The sequence below is a fragment of the Parasteatoda tepidariorum genome, chromosome 10 (genome assembly GCF_043381705.1).
Source record: "Parasteatoda tepidariorum isolate YZ-2023 chromosome 10, CAS_Ptep_4.0, whole genome shotgun sequence".
Lineage (NCBI taxonomy): Eukaryota > Metazoa > Arthropoda > Arachnida > Araneae > Theridiidae > Parasteatoda > Parasteatoda tepidariorum.
The window spans coordinates 83,362,348-83,380,158 of NC_092213.1; positions in this window are offsets into that span (position 1 = coordinate 83,362,348).

The following is a 17,811-nucleotide window of genomic DNA, read 5'->3' on the forward strand; positions in this document are numbered from 1 at the left end:
TTAAAATTTAAAATATATCTATTCTTTTGAAAATAAAAAGCAAAAAAAAGATGTAATATGAAGCTCTAAACTTGGAACGTACGGTCAATATTTGCAATTAATCGCTAATATTTAAAGAATAAAATCAACACCATTTACAATATTCTAAAAAATAATTTTTTTTATCCATCATGCTAAACATTGATCAAACGAACCCATCACACAATTTTAATTAATTTTTAAGATATATATGGAAAGAAAAAAAATTCTAAATTAAAGAAAAACATTTTTCGGAAATCAAAATGTTACCAAAGGTTGAAATACTGAGAAAAAAAAAGATTTAAAAAAAATATTTTTCAACACTGTGTAAACTAATTTAATATTTTCATCCACCGCAAGTGAATACGAACGCGAGAGAAAAAAAAAGCGTCCTTTAGATGTGCTGGGGAAAACAGAATTCAATTAGAAACTGTTTAAAAAAATGAAAGCATTTTTTTCATTCTTCGTTCTTTTTCGATTTCCTATTGATGAAAGATTTTGATGGAAAAGTTTGAGGAAAAAAAATTTAGATTTCGTAAAGGAAAATGAAAACGATTTTTTTTCTAATGTCATGGAAGTATATTTTTGGAAAGTTACTATACAAACACCCCGGGTGAAATTCCAATATCTTCTTCTCTGAATCAAATGAATATGTTTTAAAGCCACATTACGAATGATTTTTTTCTCATTCACTTGTATTTTTCTATGCTTCAAATGCACTTGAGTTCACCTTTTTACACTTTTTAAACTGAAAAAAAAATAGAAATAAGTTAATTGCCTATTTGCTAAGTTATCATCATTGAACTTACTTTTTTAAAACCGTTATTTTTAAAATATTTTTTGACGTAATAGGTTTTGTGCGATGGAGATTAATGTGAAAAAAATCTTATTTGAATGAGTTATCACGTACGGTTTTGATTTTTGTCACTTCTGTTTAAATATTAATTTTAAAACTTGGTTAATAAAATTTTTTTTTCACACGGAACCCTCCAGATTTTATTCATTCGTAAGTTTATAATATTTTTTAAGAATAACTATTTACCAAATGAAGAATTAAGAACTCATCAAAAAATGTTCGAAATTGTCATAGCAAATAAAAATACCTAATTTTAATTGAAACAAAAAATATATTTTTATAAGTCATTTCAAACTACTGATATTAAAATATTGATTTATTCATTTAAGCAAGCAGGGTTAACTTTGTGTTATACAAAGGTGTAAAGCGTACGTATAAGTGTCACACTAACGATCGTTTTGGCCCTAAGATGAAGAACCTAATCCTTAATTCAAATTACCGCTAAAGTAAAGAAATCAGTTTTTGTACATATGATACTAAGGTGATTCATTAAAACTCTACAATTTTTACATATATATTTTGCAGTTTCACTTTAAAACTTGGTTAATAAACTTTTATTTTCTCACAGAACCTTCAACATTTTACTCATTCATGAGTTAAATTTTTTTCAGAATAACTAGTTTAAAAATGAATAAATAAGAGCTCATCCTATATTTTACAAATTGAATAACCTTTTATTCAATGATCTAATCGTCACGTTCTAGAACTTAACCCGCATTTGCGTTTTACGGCGAGAAAAACCACGAAAATCACCCACGGTTTACCAGACGGCAAGGTGATTCTACCCCATGATCCTTTTATTACTGAGTATATTTTGCGTTATCTGTGTGGTCAGTATGAACCCAGAACAGAATTCGAATCAACCAGCCACCACTGGAACTCGAACCTGTGTCAGCTCATTGATAAACGGACGCTCGATCTCCTTAGCCAACACGGCTCTACTACGTATGTTTAGTAATCTTCATCTGAAGTAATGCACGGATGTAGTCGGCTGTGGAAGTTGCAGATTCCATTTCAGAATGTTGATATTCATAATGTCCTCGACAACCCTAAACCTTTGCTCGCTTAACATGGTTTGCAAACGATTCGTCCGAAGAGTTAGTCAATGACTTTAACTAAAAGGTTTGATAAAGGAACAAGGTTTAAAGATATTATTTGAAAAACACCATCATCAGGTAATTTCGAACTTAAAAAGTTGTATCTGATCCTAATACAGTGGAATCGTTACTGCCCAAGTCAAAATTTTTGATGGTTTTCCATTGATGGACCAACATAATCTTGATGGTAAGCATCAATATATCCATCATGAACCATTATATTTTTGATGGTAACCAACATAAGTAACCACCACTTCAATGTAGGAATCCGGACAGATTTATGATGGGTCTAACATAAGAATATAAACTTGTTTTGACGGGTTTGCTCAGGTTGAACCATCGGAAATTTGTTGAATCATCATAGTTTCTCAGAAATCACAAGTTGGAACGATCATGAACAACCATCATCCCAATGTAGGAATCCGGACAGATTTATGATGGTCCAACAAAAAAAACTAAATTGTTTTGATGGTATATTCTTGAGAACCAACAAGAATTCCCATTAAACCATCAAGGAAATGTATAGTTGGAACCATCACGGATCATCATGGATGGTTGGTCCATGAGAATCAAACTTCTCTTGATGGTTAACCATCATAGTATTAAAGTAGCATTTTCCATCATGGAATAATGGAAGTTTGTTGGCATATCAAACTCCAGGAAGGCGTAATGGAAAATGTTGGATTCGATTAACCCCATTGGCACCATACCAAGCCTTGGTGACCCTCGCAACATGACAACTGGCATTGTCGTCCTGGAAGTAACAGGGCTCCACCCCGTAAAGCTGCCACAACGTGGGAAGCACATGTGCCGCAGTGGACTGATCGTTAAGACATGGTTCCCAGCAGATCACCGAAGTCAAGCATCACTGGCTGCGGTCAATGTGCGGGTGGGTACAAAAAAAGCACATNCCGTAAAGTGCTCGATTCGCGCGCAGGTCGTCGGGCTACCGAAGCAGGGGTGCCATCCCCTCTGCAGAGAATCAAAATTGTGATGGCATATCTTCGGATCATCCTGAGGGATGTTTCCCAGATCGTCGCCAATAGCCCACTGTGCAGCTCTAGTGCGACGTAAATGAACTACAACTACAACAACTGGGAAGCACATTGTCATCCAAAATAGTACAGTAGGCATCTTGCATGGGACTAGTGCCGATGTTGTTCCCTACACGATATATATCGGATGAAAGCGTGACGTAGTACCTCAGAACAGCAGATGTAGTCATTTGCATACTGGCAGTGTAGTAATGAAGGCGAAAGAATTCAGGACGAAAATTTTCTTCCGAGGTATGGCGTCTTCTTAAACGAAGATGAGATTTGTTTGAATGATGAAGGATCAGGTGAAGGCTCGTGTGGCATTCCTTTGAACGAAAATAAGAAGTGTTTAGTTAGAGTAGTTTTCAGTAACCAGCGAAGACTTTCTCTCCAACTAGCATTCAGAAAGAGAATCGACTTTAAATTGTGCATCACTAATTTTATTGTCATAAATTTAAATTAAAATTTACTGCTAGTCTAGTTGGCAAGCGAACTTTATAAATTTATGTAAATTTATTTTAATGAATCCTTTGTTTATGCATACTCGTATTTCTTTGAAAAAGTGAGAATATACATTTCTATCGCGAACTAGAATATTTTAAGAAATGCGAGGTTTGTGAAAACAGCCATTTACTGAAATCAAATTTTTCAGGTTCAATTTGATTACATTAAACGGCGGGGACTCAGCTGCGATGGCTCAGGGGATAGAGCGTCCGCCTTACAATGAGGTGAAGCGGGTTCGAATCCCCAGTGATAGCTGGTCGAATCGAATTTGCATCCGGCTTGCACCGACCACAAAGTTGACGTCAAGTATCCTCAGTGGTAGACGGATTGTGGGTTAGGGTCCCTTTGCCGTTAGGCTAACTGTGGGAGATTCTTGTGTTTTTCCTCTCCCTGTAACGCAAATGCGGGTTAGTTCCATCAAAAAATCCTCCGCGAAGACAAAATTTCTCCCAATACTTGACCCAGGAGTTCTCATGTCTTCTGGATTGGGTTCAAAATTACAAGGCTACGTAGTTGAGCATTAGGAGTCGTAAACTCAAAAATTGGGTCGGTTTTTCAACGACGGTTATAAAATAAATAAAACGGTGGAGAGTGTACAAAAATTTGATATGGTAAAGGTAAAAATTAACCTTCTCCATCGGGAACAGAGCGATTTAATACAACAAATGGTGATTCAAAAATTTTCTGCTAATCGCCAACTGATCACCCAAATTTTCGTCGTCAAAAATGCCCCCATTGTCTTTTGAAATTATTGTTATTTTTAATAAAAGCGGTTTTATTATGAATATTTTATAATGTTCTAAAAATTATTTTATTTCAGACTTGCTTTTCAAAATTTTTCCTCAATTTAGAAATAAATCTTGTAATTTTCACCTTATTTTAGGTAATGCTGTAAAAGAAATGCCTTACACTATTTATATCAATATTATTTGAAATTATTTCAAATTTTTAAATTTTTAAAAAGGGGCTACTTGTTTTAAAAGTGACCACAGTTTAAAATGCTACAACAGGTCTCTAGCCACGACAAAATTTCCTAATTTTGTCTTATGCACCTGAAATTGTGGTGAACCGGGAAAAATATCCTCTCATTTTTAATGCGATGTAAATATTTGCTTAGTGGAATCTGCGTTATTATAAAAAAAAAATTAGGCTTTTAACCTAACAGTCCAGGGTTTGAGTCCCTGTTCGGGCGATTCTATTTTGAGGTCTAGGATAACCTGGTTGGTAGGGCACTGGACTCATGTCTAAGAGGTCGTGGGTTCGATCCCCGCCGACCGAAGACTCCCCGTGTAGTAAATGGTGACTGATACACGTTAAATCTGTCGAGTCTCGAAGTCCTCTATGTTCCCACAATAAATCAAAACCTCTGGGGGTACTGATCCAGGAGTTTCCTTGTTTTCTGCATTGGTTCAAAATTACATGACTACGGAGTTGAACATTAGTAATCGTAATCGCAAAATTGGGTCGGCTGTTCAACGACGGTTATAAAATAAAATATAAAATAAAATAAAATATTTTAGGAACTGATAAAATGCAGTGATAAAATAAACTAGGTCATTAAAAACATCTTGCAAAGAAAGTTATTTCCTAACTTCTTAGATTTGTCATAGAAATGGATAGTCGCATATTGTATTTCTTTATATCAAAAAGCTATATTTAAAAGCGTTTCACACTTTACTGTATTAAAATATACTCACTTATCTGCTAATCGCCAACTGATCGCCAAATTTTTCGCTGTCAAAAATGCCCCCGTTGCATTTTTAATAATAAATACCGATTTATTATGAATATTTTATAATATTCTGAAAATTATTTTAATTTAGACTTGCTTCTCAAAATTTTTCTTCAATTTATGCAGTAAAAGAAATGCCTTACACTATTTACATCAATATTATTAATCATAAAATATTTCTAAGTTTTAAAAAAGTGGCCACTTGTGTTAAAAGTGACCACTGTTTAACATCCAGTCATCTTAGATCTGTCATAGAAATGGATAGTCGCATATTGTATTTCTTTATATCAAAAAAAGCTGTATTTAAAAGCGTTTCACACTTTACTGTATTAAAATATACTGACTTATACACAATATATTTAAACTGCTTGCTGCTTATATTTACAGTTTGAAAAAAAGAAACCAAAATATATGACATGTTTCGGCTTTTCGAAAGAGGGTAAAAAGATTTCCATCCGTATCTAATCTGGTCGATGGTCACTTTTTGCAAGTGGTCGCTTTCTCATATCGCTTACTCCCACAGGAGAATGCATACGGCTTTAAAATCTCGAAATACAAAGTACACGGCATGTGCTCGCTGAAAGATATGTTAAAGAAAGTTCTTTCTGCAAAAGATTTAGTATATTTTATTTAACATAAATATGTCTTTTACTACGATATGCTTTTACCGTAGGGAGAAAAGATTTTAGATTTTTTTTTCTTCTCCCTGAATATTAGAATGCATGAATCCATATTTAAAAATATGAACAGGACATGTACAAAATTCATTCTTAACTGTGTTTTATAGTAAATAAAATGACGAAACTTTTATAAGAATGTTATATAATATTTCCGTAACAAAATATAGATTACTAAATGCGTAATAAATGCATTAATCACTGCAAAACTCTTTCATAAAATCTCAAATTGCTGCATTTATCAAACTAATTATGTTTAATGGTAATTAATACCGCAAGTTTAATTTACTGCACAATTTATTAACAATTACATACATGTTACATCTCTTAAATGAGAAACAATTATTTGCTTTGTTTAATAATCAGTGAAATGCCATTGACCGAAAATAACTAAATCTTATACATTTCTTAACAAATATATATTGATTGATAATTAATGTTGGGTGTTAAGTAAGTGATTAATAATTGGCGTTATACGTTTTGCAAAATAACTTGTAAATAACTAATTATATGAAATTTTCATAACTAGTTTGATAAGTTTTTAGAGATTGAGCTAGAAATGTAATAAATGTACACCAGTTGAGTGTACACTTATTAATAATAAGGTACGCATATTCGGAAAACTAATATAAGTATAAATAAAATAATTTCGTAATTTTTAAATAGGATAAATATATTTATAATTGTTAACTGGTTAGCTTCGTCTTTTGAAACCAAACTGTCAAAAGATGTTTGCAATTTTGAAACATTTGAGGTGTTATATTTTCATCTGCTTAATTAAATTGTTAATATATATATCCTTTTATGGATTGGTTTCATGGCTGCATTCAAAATAACTCAGAAGTCTAAATTTTAGTTCGTTAAAAATACACTCAACAGTGTGCAGTAGTTTACTAGAATTTTGTCGTGATCATAATTAAAATTACATTTTTAAGTTACATTTCAAAATTACATTAAAATTTTGCTGAAAAACAACAGGACTTAAAATTTATTTGAGCCTTGGTGGCTCAGTGGTTAGAGCTTTTGCCTTCAAATGAGGTGAACCGGGTTCGAATCCCAGCATTCCGCACCCGCTTGCACTGACCGCAGTGCTAACGTATAATATCCTTAGTGGTAGACGGATCGTGGGTTAGAATTCCCTTGTCGCCAGGCTGACCATGGGAAGGTTTCGTAGTTTTCCTCTCCACATAACGCAAATGCGAGTTAGTTTCATCAAAAAACGAATGCAAATTTCTCCCAATACTTGATCCAGGAAATCCCTTGTATTCTGGATGGGATTCAAAATTACAAGGCTACGGAGTTGAACGTTAGTAGCCGTAAACCCAAACAAATGGGTCGACTGTTAAACGACGGTTATATATGACATTTCACTTTAATAAACGTGAAGTTTGGTTCATTTGTTTTGCTTCAGAAAAAATTAAAATGTTGTCCGATAGATGGCGCTGTGATTTGTATAAGTTTCCAAAGACCTCTGATTTAAAAGATAAGCTAATTAAAAGACGTGTCATACGCACCACCCATTTTACTTGAGATAAAAAAACATAGAACATGCAGCTCCAGCCATTCTGCACCTGAGAAGATGGTCACGAGACAATCATTAAAAAATTAAGCCCTGCCTGAGAAGTTTATACAAGCGATAAGTTTGCGACAGTTGCATTAAAAAAATTTGAACTTCAAAAAAAAAGAAAGAAAACTTTTTACTTTTCTACTATTATTGGTCTATGAGCAGTTAAATAAAAACAGTTTCCTTTTTGCTTTCTGAAATTTTTAGCCTAGGGACAATTAAAAAATGAATTTTCTTTCGTGGCACAAGCTTGTTGTGGTGGATAGGCTTTAATAAAAGAGTTACGCACAGGCACATCATGTCTTTGAACTAACATCTGGTACAGAGCCATCTATCCGACAGCTTTTAAACTAATTTTCTTTCTTTCGCAAAACAAAATATCGTAGCTTCACGTATCGAAGCGCATTCCTACTTGTGCTTCTTTATTTACAGTTTTTTATTAAAGTATAGCTCTAATTATAATCACCCTGTAGATTTAGTAGAAGCTCCAAAAAATGAAGCTAAGTATTTCATTCAGCTAATGGCAACTAAATACTTCTTACAAAATAAGTTATATGTGTGCGATTAGAAAAAGAAGAGTTTACTTAATAATTATGAATAATTATTTATTTTAAATAATATCTTTGACTTATGTGATGACAGAGCCTTCGAAAAACTGACTTAAGGGAAATGTTTTCAAACTTTTTTTTAAAATGTAAAAATAAAGATAAAAATAAAAAAAAGGCTTGTGCAAAAAGTGAAGTAAAGCAAAATAATAAAAACAAATATGTTTTTATTAAAAGTGGAAAAAGTTTTTTTTAAAATTAAAAACTTTAAAAAAACAGCAGTTCATTCTAACACGGAACTTATTTACCAATTATTAAAGCAATACACTTTGTTTATAATATTCATAACGTAACAAATATCTTCTCGCCTACTTTTTAAATAAAAATTAACAGGATAAACGAAACGAACAAAAGAGGAGGGAATAAAATAAGAAAATCGTTTTTACTGACGAAAACAATCTCTTAGTTTCGATAACCCCATGTGTAAAATAACCGGTTAAGAAACGCATCGAACCTATCTTAGTTACTAAGTAAAAACATTAACATATCCTAACTCACGAGCAGACGAGAATAAAAAAAAATGGCGAAAGAAGAATAACTCTTTAACATTCTTGATTAAAGTGGTGTTCGAATTTCTTCGAGATAAAAACTAACAGAATGGAGAATTAAAAAAAAAAAAAGGACATGACACAGAAATTTTGCAATAGGGAATAAAATAAAAAATAGAACTAACCAAAGATCACAGCGGAGAACAACAAGAATGAAAAAAAAAAGAATCTGAATTGCAAAGAACGAAAAAAAATGGCGCCAGCAGCGCAACTTGGAAGAAGCTGAAAGAAAGCTAACAACCAAAAATGCAAATCTGAATGCATTCTTTTCTGAATTGCAAGTAGCATTCATAAATCTTTGGGGAGGTGGGTGTGCAGGAGGGTAAGGGAGCATTTTTGTGTTGACAGGGGTATCTTTTCTCAGTTTTGGAAAACATCTATCTCATCTCTAATATTTCTTATTTTGCGAGGTTTAGATACAAATATGTCTGTCATCCTCAGACGGGAAAAAAGAAGAAAAATTCATAAACCCATTCCAACTGCTTTCTTTTATTTGCTTCTTCCTTTCCAGAATGATTTTAAAAAAATTTTATATGAATCTTGGTATTTTCTTCAATTTTTCCCCCCGAAGGAGATTTATCCACCTGGAAAGGGATTTTCTGATCAATTTTCCAACATTCGGAAAGAACTCATAAATATTGCATGAGTTTTGGACGGTCCACTAGAAGAGAAAACTGGAAATTTGTAAAATGTCAGAGACTTGTTTATTTCAATTTCGTTAACGGTTGCAGTTAACAACGTCTGAAAATATTTGTGCAACTATAAATTTCAGGTACTTAAATGGAGGATAAAAAAAATACTTCAATTTGAAGCAATTTAAAAATTATAAATTGCAATGTCCTTTTTCTAACAGCCGATTACTAGTCTAGTGGTTACTGTACTGGACTACTGAGCTAGCGGTTGTGGGATCGAATCCCCCAGTAGGCATGGATGTAACTTTCTCTCTCTCTCTCTCTCTGTACTATATCCTTTTTTCTGTGTGATTGTGTAAATGTAATTTGCCTTTAAACGGGCTTGTGGTTGCATGATGTGGGCGACGCTACTCCATTGCCGTGGCTTAGCCACAAGTGCCCACTGGGTAACGATAAGAGAGTAGCAATTCTGGAATTTCTAAGGCTAATGGGAAATAGACCCAAGTGCCCGTCATTCAAAAAATGTCCTTTTAACATTTTTCCACAAGGTAAAATATGCAAGGATATCAAAAGAAAATCTTGTGTATTCAAGTATAATAAATTTAAATGTAAAATGCAGGTTCAGCCATAGGAAAGTTCCATCACCAGTGATGGCATAAATTCTACACAGTTGAAGATGGGTGGGTACCAGCTTGTAAAAGCAGCCATCACGCTTGCTGATCACTATGTCAAGGCTCATGCCGTACTTAACGGCAAGAACATTTGTGACACTGTCATAGATAGTACTTACCTGTCTCGTAAGGAAAAATATCATGTCGCAACAATAACCGATAGGCAAAGAATTAAATTTCTATACTAGAGTTTCATGTTCTTATTATACAGTCTTTACACTGTTCTTAATCTTCTCATGAGTTTTTATTGTTTTGGTAAGGCAGAGTGGTGTCTATTTTCATAGAAAAAATCAATTCTCCAGCAACAAATAAGACCAAGTCGATTTTACATGATAGATCAGTTCTCCAATAATAATACAGAAAAAAGGGCAAAACAGAGTGTATTTCTTATAACGTATCTATTTTCCAAAGGTAATTTTGTAAAAAAATTATAAGATAGAGAGAGTATTTAATATGTCAAATCTATTCACCAACGATCTCTACAAAAATAACTGTTAGAACTTTCGTTCTAAAATTATGTTAAAATAACCGACAGAAGTCAGTCCTTCCGATTAACGGCAAGTTTTCGGAAAAGAACATTTTGTATTTTTACGGTTTTACGTAGTATGGTTAAGAAAATTATGAATACAAAACTATATGGTTTTTTAACCTACTAGTATGGTTTGAAAACCATTAAAAAAGCAGCTTTATAGTGCTGCCATCTATGCGCGACTGAGAGTAATAGCCAAGGGTTACAAATAGGAGAGTGCAGGACACTGGAAACCTTTCTCTTTGAAAGGAATGGAGGAAATACTGCAGTGTCTGCACTCGGATTCGAACCCTTTTTCTATCGATCATGAGATTGACAGATGAGCCAGCTCGGCTAAAACATGTACCCATGTGCACGGAACTAAGTGGCTTCATTATGTGAACTTAGTTGGTGAGATAAAACTCTGGTTGATTAACCGTATTAGGTGAAAGCAGTTAATAAACGGTTTTTCTCACAGTTTGAATACTATCTTATTCAAGATATTTTGACTGTTTTGTCTACATATTGTTAAGTAATAATTATATTAAATTTTTATTTAATAATTTTTTTCTATAAATTTCTAACAATGATTGGTAAAAGTGGGTTTTGCAGCATGCAACAATTATCCAGAATTATTTAAACTATATAAGGCTAACTGGACTAATAGATAATACTATACACAGTAACTAAAATTAAAATTAAAAAAACGTAGCTTTCTGTATTGAAAGTCATACCTTGATAAGTAAAAATTTTAACAATAGAAGGAAAAAAAATAGAGCACTGAGATATTGCTAGAAATTCGTGGTATTTGACCAAAACTTTTCGGTGACATTTCTTTTTTTCAAATTGTTATATATGACCCGCAGAACCCGTCACGTGCCAATTGACAAGCCACTCCTGTACTTAGATCAACCCCCCTTACATCTCTCTCTGAGAAGAGATTTGTTATAAGGATTTCGAAGTTTCAACTACTAAAATTTGAACCAACGGAAAACGGAGTCAAGCGAATAAAATAAAAAATAAAAAAGTGTCCGTACGAAAAGTTTTTCGATGTTCCTAACTACCCAATCTGTCTTCATTGATGTTCACCAGCTGGCCACTCTTTAATTTGGTGAAAAAAGTTGATCAAGTTGAGAAAATTCAGATGGATGGTGGGACCGAAAAGGTATAGTATTGTGTCGGGGATATAACGTCTTTATATAGAAAGATGGATGAAATAAAACGAATAAAGTATTTTATGTTGTATTTTTCTGAAAGTATCTAGATAAAAGTCTTCCGGCCAATCAGATTTGGAATTCTCGGTAACTGGCTACTTCGAAATAAAAACATCGAGGGTAAATGGATTTGGTTTTATTGGCTATGTTTTCTATCCCCAAAATAAATTTTTTTGTAAATTTTGTTTTCTTTTGATTTAATATAAAAAATACCCGAAACAAACCTAAGACGTCTTTAAACGTCATGTATGAATATTAATAGAGAATCATACTATATATACACACACAAACATATATATAAATATATATATATATCAGAAGTTCATTGATCGCTTTCTAAATAACTATATTTCGTTCTCAAAACATAGAATCCGTTGTCACTTCATAAATCAGTCTAGTTTGTCGAGATCGAGTGATCACTTTTCCTGAAAATAAAAAATCCTTAGGCCGGAGAATCCGCCGCTCTGTCCTTTGCCATCGAGTTAACTCATTTCTGACTTAATTAATAAACAAACTCGAGACTCAAGTCCCTCCTGCTAGCTCAGATGGCAATCTCCACATGTCACACAGCAACTTAGCTACATAACTAAGTAACTCAATAGGTTTTAGAGTGCTGTGTATATGTTACTGTGAATTACCATAGTTGATGGTTATTGATTTCTACCGGTGAATGTTGACACTCACATAGTCACTTTGGTAAATTTCCGAAAGATATACTAGGTCTAGTTTGCTACTGTCAGATATACATTTACCCGGTATGCCCTACGTCAATGTTTTTTAAGGTTCAGTGCTACTTCCCGGTATACCGTTGCCGTATACATTTGCCTATGTCAATGTTTTTAAGGCCAAGTGCCACTGCCCACTAAGCATTTAACCGGTAATCCGAACACTGATGTTCCTCCCAATCTATCCTCAGCAGATATTAAAATATCGAATAAATATAATAATACCAGTGAATAAATTAATATTATATCTGATATAACAAATATTTCGGACATTCACCAAAGCGACTACGTGATAGTTGACATTCACCGATGATAGTAGACATTCCTTGATGTTAGTCATTAACGTAACATACATATTACATGAGTAGCTATCTAACTATTACTATATCAATAACCGCTTCTGAAACATAGTACACGTACGTTTTGGAACAAGAATTCTCTTAGTCAAAATGTAAATTTAAAGCTTCATAATTTATTCAAAATAGATGTTTTTTTTTACTTATCTAGGATAAGTAGAACAAAATCGCTCATTCTATCGACACAGACATGACGCCTTTGATTTATGGAGGAAAAAAATATCTTAAAAATCTCGAAAACAAATCAGGACTACAATCCCAACTTATTCTTGAAATATTTTAAGTTCAAAAGGTTTTTTCCTTAAATTTAATTAACTATCGTCAAGATAATCCTGTTATTAAATTATAAAACGATATCCTAATGTGCTTCATTTATGGCCCTCAGAATTATTTAGTTTTCTTCGTTTTAGTACGTAAAATAATTAAAAAATCTCCAGTTACAATTCTTTTTTAGAAAAACTTAATCTTATAATACTCTTTCGAAATAAAATTTTTTCTTTAAATAAAAGTAAGCTTTAAATTTTTTTTTTTGTAAACTTAAAAGACATCCAAAAAGTATATTGCATTAAAGTAAAAATATCTTAACTTGATCAAAAAAAAAAAACTAATTTATTGCTAGAAATCTAGCACATGATGTTCTCTTATGACCATCTTTAAAAATATATATTTTATGAATCCTTGTAAAAGTTGAAAAAACTGCCCACAGTAACAACCAAAAATTATTATTAAGTGATAAAAAAGTAATTTTTAATCTCGAACGACTGTGTTTATCAACTACTGCTGTCAAAACCACAGTGGAAAGTTTCTACTGTGTTTTTGACAGCAATGTCTGATAAACAGTGCCTTTTAAGTAACTTAAAATAAAGAAGTCTCAATCAAATTAAGAAATCATGGCAAACTTCTAATTAGTAATCATGTTTGTTACCCACATTTTGTAGTTCACAATGTCAATATTTTCTAATGTTGAAAAAAATACGCTCCATAAGTTTCTACTGTGTTTTCGACAGCAGTTTCTGATAAACAGTACCTTTTAAGTAACTTAAAATAAAGAAGTCTCAATCAAATTAAGAAATCATGGCAAACTTCTAATTAGTAATCATGTTTGTTACCCACATTTTGTAGTTAATAATGCCAATTGTTTCTAATGTTGAAAAAAATATGCTCTTTAAGTTTCTAATTCGTTTTTGGCAGCAGTGACTGATAAACATTGCCTTTTAAGTAACTTAAAGTAAAGAAGACAATTGATTAAAATCATATAAAGAAATCATGAACGTTTGGAGATCTTGATGATTATATGCTATTAGTCTATTAGCAAATTGTTTAAAACTGCCCAGGGAGCATATACTGACTGAAAATTTTATAAGCAAGTGACATTAAATCATTTTTCGCAAAGAAGTTCGAGCAATTTTTTTCTATCGAGCCAGAAATATTTTGTGATGAATAAGCATACATACCCATGTCGGGATATGAGCCCGTCTAGCGAACAGTAGTATCAGTCAACTAAACCAGAAATGGGTGAACTTATAGCGAAATGTACCACAATCTGTAGGGAAAAAAAACATGCGTATTACTTTTAACTGTTCCGATATAATAAAAATTAAAGATGTGAAAAAGGTTACTGATTATGTGATTTTTTTACACAATTAGAAAATTTTTCCCTGCAAGTATGAGTACTAGATATTCGAAAATTAATAAATAAAACAAACAAAGAAATTATTGCTAAAACGGGGCTCGAGCTTTCAAATTATTAAACAGTAAATTAGCCAAGTAATCAGAAGTATTCGCCAATTTTCGAAAGTCTTCGGCAAATGCAAATCTTAAATTTTTTTTATGATTTACTTTTTCTCCTTAGAAAACTATTTTACGGTTGTTTGTTTCCGGCTTATATTATTTGGACCCATAAGCTATGCGGCACATCTACCGAAAATTAATGTAATCGAGTGAAAAATACTGATTTGTATAGAAAAATTCATTTTGATGTAGTTTTGGGAATCGATTTAAATATATATTTTTCTTACCATCGGAAAAAAAAAACATTCGCCATTACTTTCGCCAAAAAACAATTTTATTCGCCAAATTTACGATTTTATCGAATTTGGTGAGACGAGCCCTGCATAATAATCTAATATTGAAGTTTTATTCAATTAAATTATGTATAAAATAAAAAGGAATTATTCGAAAAATTTCTTTAAAAATGAACATATCTTTAGTACTCTATTAATGTGCCTTATAAATTTGTAATTCTTACAATAAAGAATAACGACACAGAGCAATAACGGTTTTATAATAGAGAATAATGTAGGGCAGTGTTTCCCAAACTTATGACTTTTGTGTACCCTTTCTAAACTTTTCGTAACGCTGTGTACCACTAATATAAAAATCTATGTATTTTTTACTATGAAAAAATTTCACAAAAGTTAAAAACCACGACTGGCTGTTGATACCACTAATTACAAACTGTTAACTCTGCAAAAAATAGCCAATAGAAAAATACGTAATCGTAAATTTTCATGGCTAGCTTTGCTTCTAAATAAAAAAATTTGAAATTTTCGTTTGTTGCAATATATTTCGCATTAGATTTTGCAATATATTTCGCATTACCCCCACTAAACTGTTCCCGTACCCCTGGGGGTACGCGTGCCACACTTCAAGAAACACTGATGTAGGGAATAAAATTGAAAGATGAGAACGGCTAGTATGAAGATTACGTATCGTAGCAAAACTCAACAGTGATAATGCAAGGCAACTCAAATTATACTAGCACGCCTTAGGACCTTTCCACGCACTCTCACCACATCGCTATATTGTTAAGCTAATTTCTATGATTACTTGCGTGCTACTGTTTAAATAGTACATGTGCCATGATTTAGCTAGGCATGTACTAAAGACTCTAGTCTAGCAACTTATATAGACACTATAGTCTGGCCACTTGTAGATATGTTAACCTAAATAAACACTGGTACCAGCAACTCAACTTCCCGTCTTCCAAGTGGATTTATGGCAATTTTTACACACTCATTGCTTGGAGTAACACTTAATCTATAATGAACCATAATATATACCATAATATGAACCATAATACGAATATGTTAAAAATATGGAACTATTTGGTAAGGAGAGACTGACATGAAATCCTTTATTTTGAGGCATGGTGGCTTAGGGGATAGAGCGGTCACCTCCCAATGAGATGTATCGGGTTCGAATCCCAGCAATGGCTGGTCGATTCGAATTCCGGTGCACCGAAAAAGCACCGGCCACAGTGCTGACATAAAATATCCTCAGTGATAGACGGACCATGGGTTAGAGTCCCCTTGCCATCAGGCTAAAATTGGGAAGTCTTCGTGGTTTTCCTCTAAATGAAACGCAAATGAAATACAACGCCATGCAAATTTTATGGTTACTATGGGCTTATGGTACCTTGCCATAGGAATACCATACAAATTTTTATGGTAACCATAAGCATATGGTGTCTTGCCATATGAATTTCTATGGCTACCATAAGCTTAAGGTATCTCTTCATATAAGTGTCTATGGTTGCTATAGGCTACCATAGGAGTGCCTATGACAAATTTTCGTAAGGGCCATATGACGCAAATGCGGGTTTGTCCCATCAATAAGTCCTCCACGACGTCGAATTTCTCCTAATAAATGATCCAGGAGTTCCCTTGTCTTCTGAATCGGATTCAAAATAACAAGGCTACAGAGTTGAAGATTGGTTGTAATAAACCTTAAATTGGGTCGACTGTTCAATGACGGTTACAAAAAACATATAAACACTTTAGCCTGACAACGTGGAAATGATGATCTATATAAGCACACTTCAGCCTGAATGATAACCCATGTAAACATTCTAGGCAGGCATCTTAGATATGATAACCTATATAGATATTTATATAACTACAATACCCGCTATTATTAAAGTTCCTTCAAATTTTCCTTTTGGTGAGAGAGAGAGAGATGAAATTCAATATCCCTTTGTTTATAGTTTGAGTTCAGGAGAATTTTTCCCTTTACTTTCAGGAAATGGAGAGCGAAACGGAAAATTCCCTCTTCTATCCAGATCAAATATTTGGGGTGAAGGGACAAAAAAAGAAAATAGTTTCAAATAGAAGAGACAGGTGATGACAGGGTAAATCATATTTTCCCACTAGGATGCCCTCAAAATTTTTGAATTCCCATTGAAATCAATGGTTGAAATGCATTTCTTTTCCGCTGTCAATACACTTCTTTGGATATTTTATGCGACCCATTCTTTCCAATTTATTTCTCTATGTCGTAGAAAGAATGTTTAGCTCAAGCCTCTGTTTCTATGTTTGTTTTTATATCGAAAGTACTTAATAAAACCTAAATTGATATTGGTATAGGTCGGTTTAAGTTGGTATAACGACGTCATTACTCTTTGTATAGACGGGTATGCATGATTCTTATCCAAAAGAAAACGTTTTTTCATCGAGAGTACCTAATTTGGTATCATCGAAAATACCATTCAATAATAATTAGTCACTAATTTCTAAAAAAAGCAATGCAATGAATATTTTTTATTGCAAGCCCCAATAACATTTAAACAAAAATTTAAAAAAAAAAATAGTGCGTGGAGTCCCTCCGCGCGGAAGAAGTTAAACTTCGTAACCTGCGGCGTTAATTGTAGAAGAATCAGCAGTCGTAGAAGGATCACTAGTTCTATTCAACGACTCTTTTTTCTGCTCCGCTCGCTTCCGTGCTCTGTAATCACGGTAGTATTTTTCCCTCGTGGACCTCTTGAACCAGTGGAAGTGCTTGTGGTTGCCTCATCGCCTCGCCATGGAAAATGTATTTGTATTCATAATGTATGTGAATACGTCATAATGTAATTTCAAAAGAGAAAACCTAACAATCAATTGATATTCACAACAGACGTACCTTGACATAACCTTAAATCCGTCGCATTGTCCGTGGGATTGTTTTCACTCATTTTTTACAATTGTTATCCACTAAGTTTGAAAATAAAAAATACTACCCTATTAAATTATATGTGTATCAAAACAAACTGAAAAAAATATTTATAGAAAAACAATACTTTTATGCTAGTGA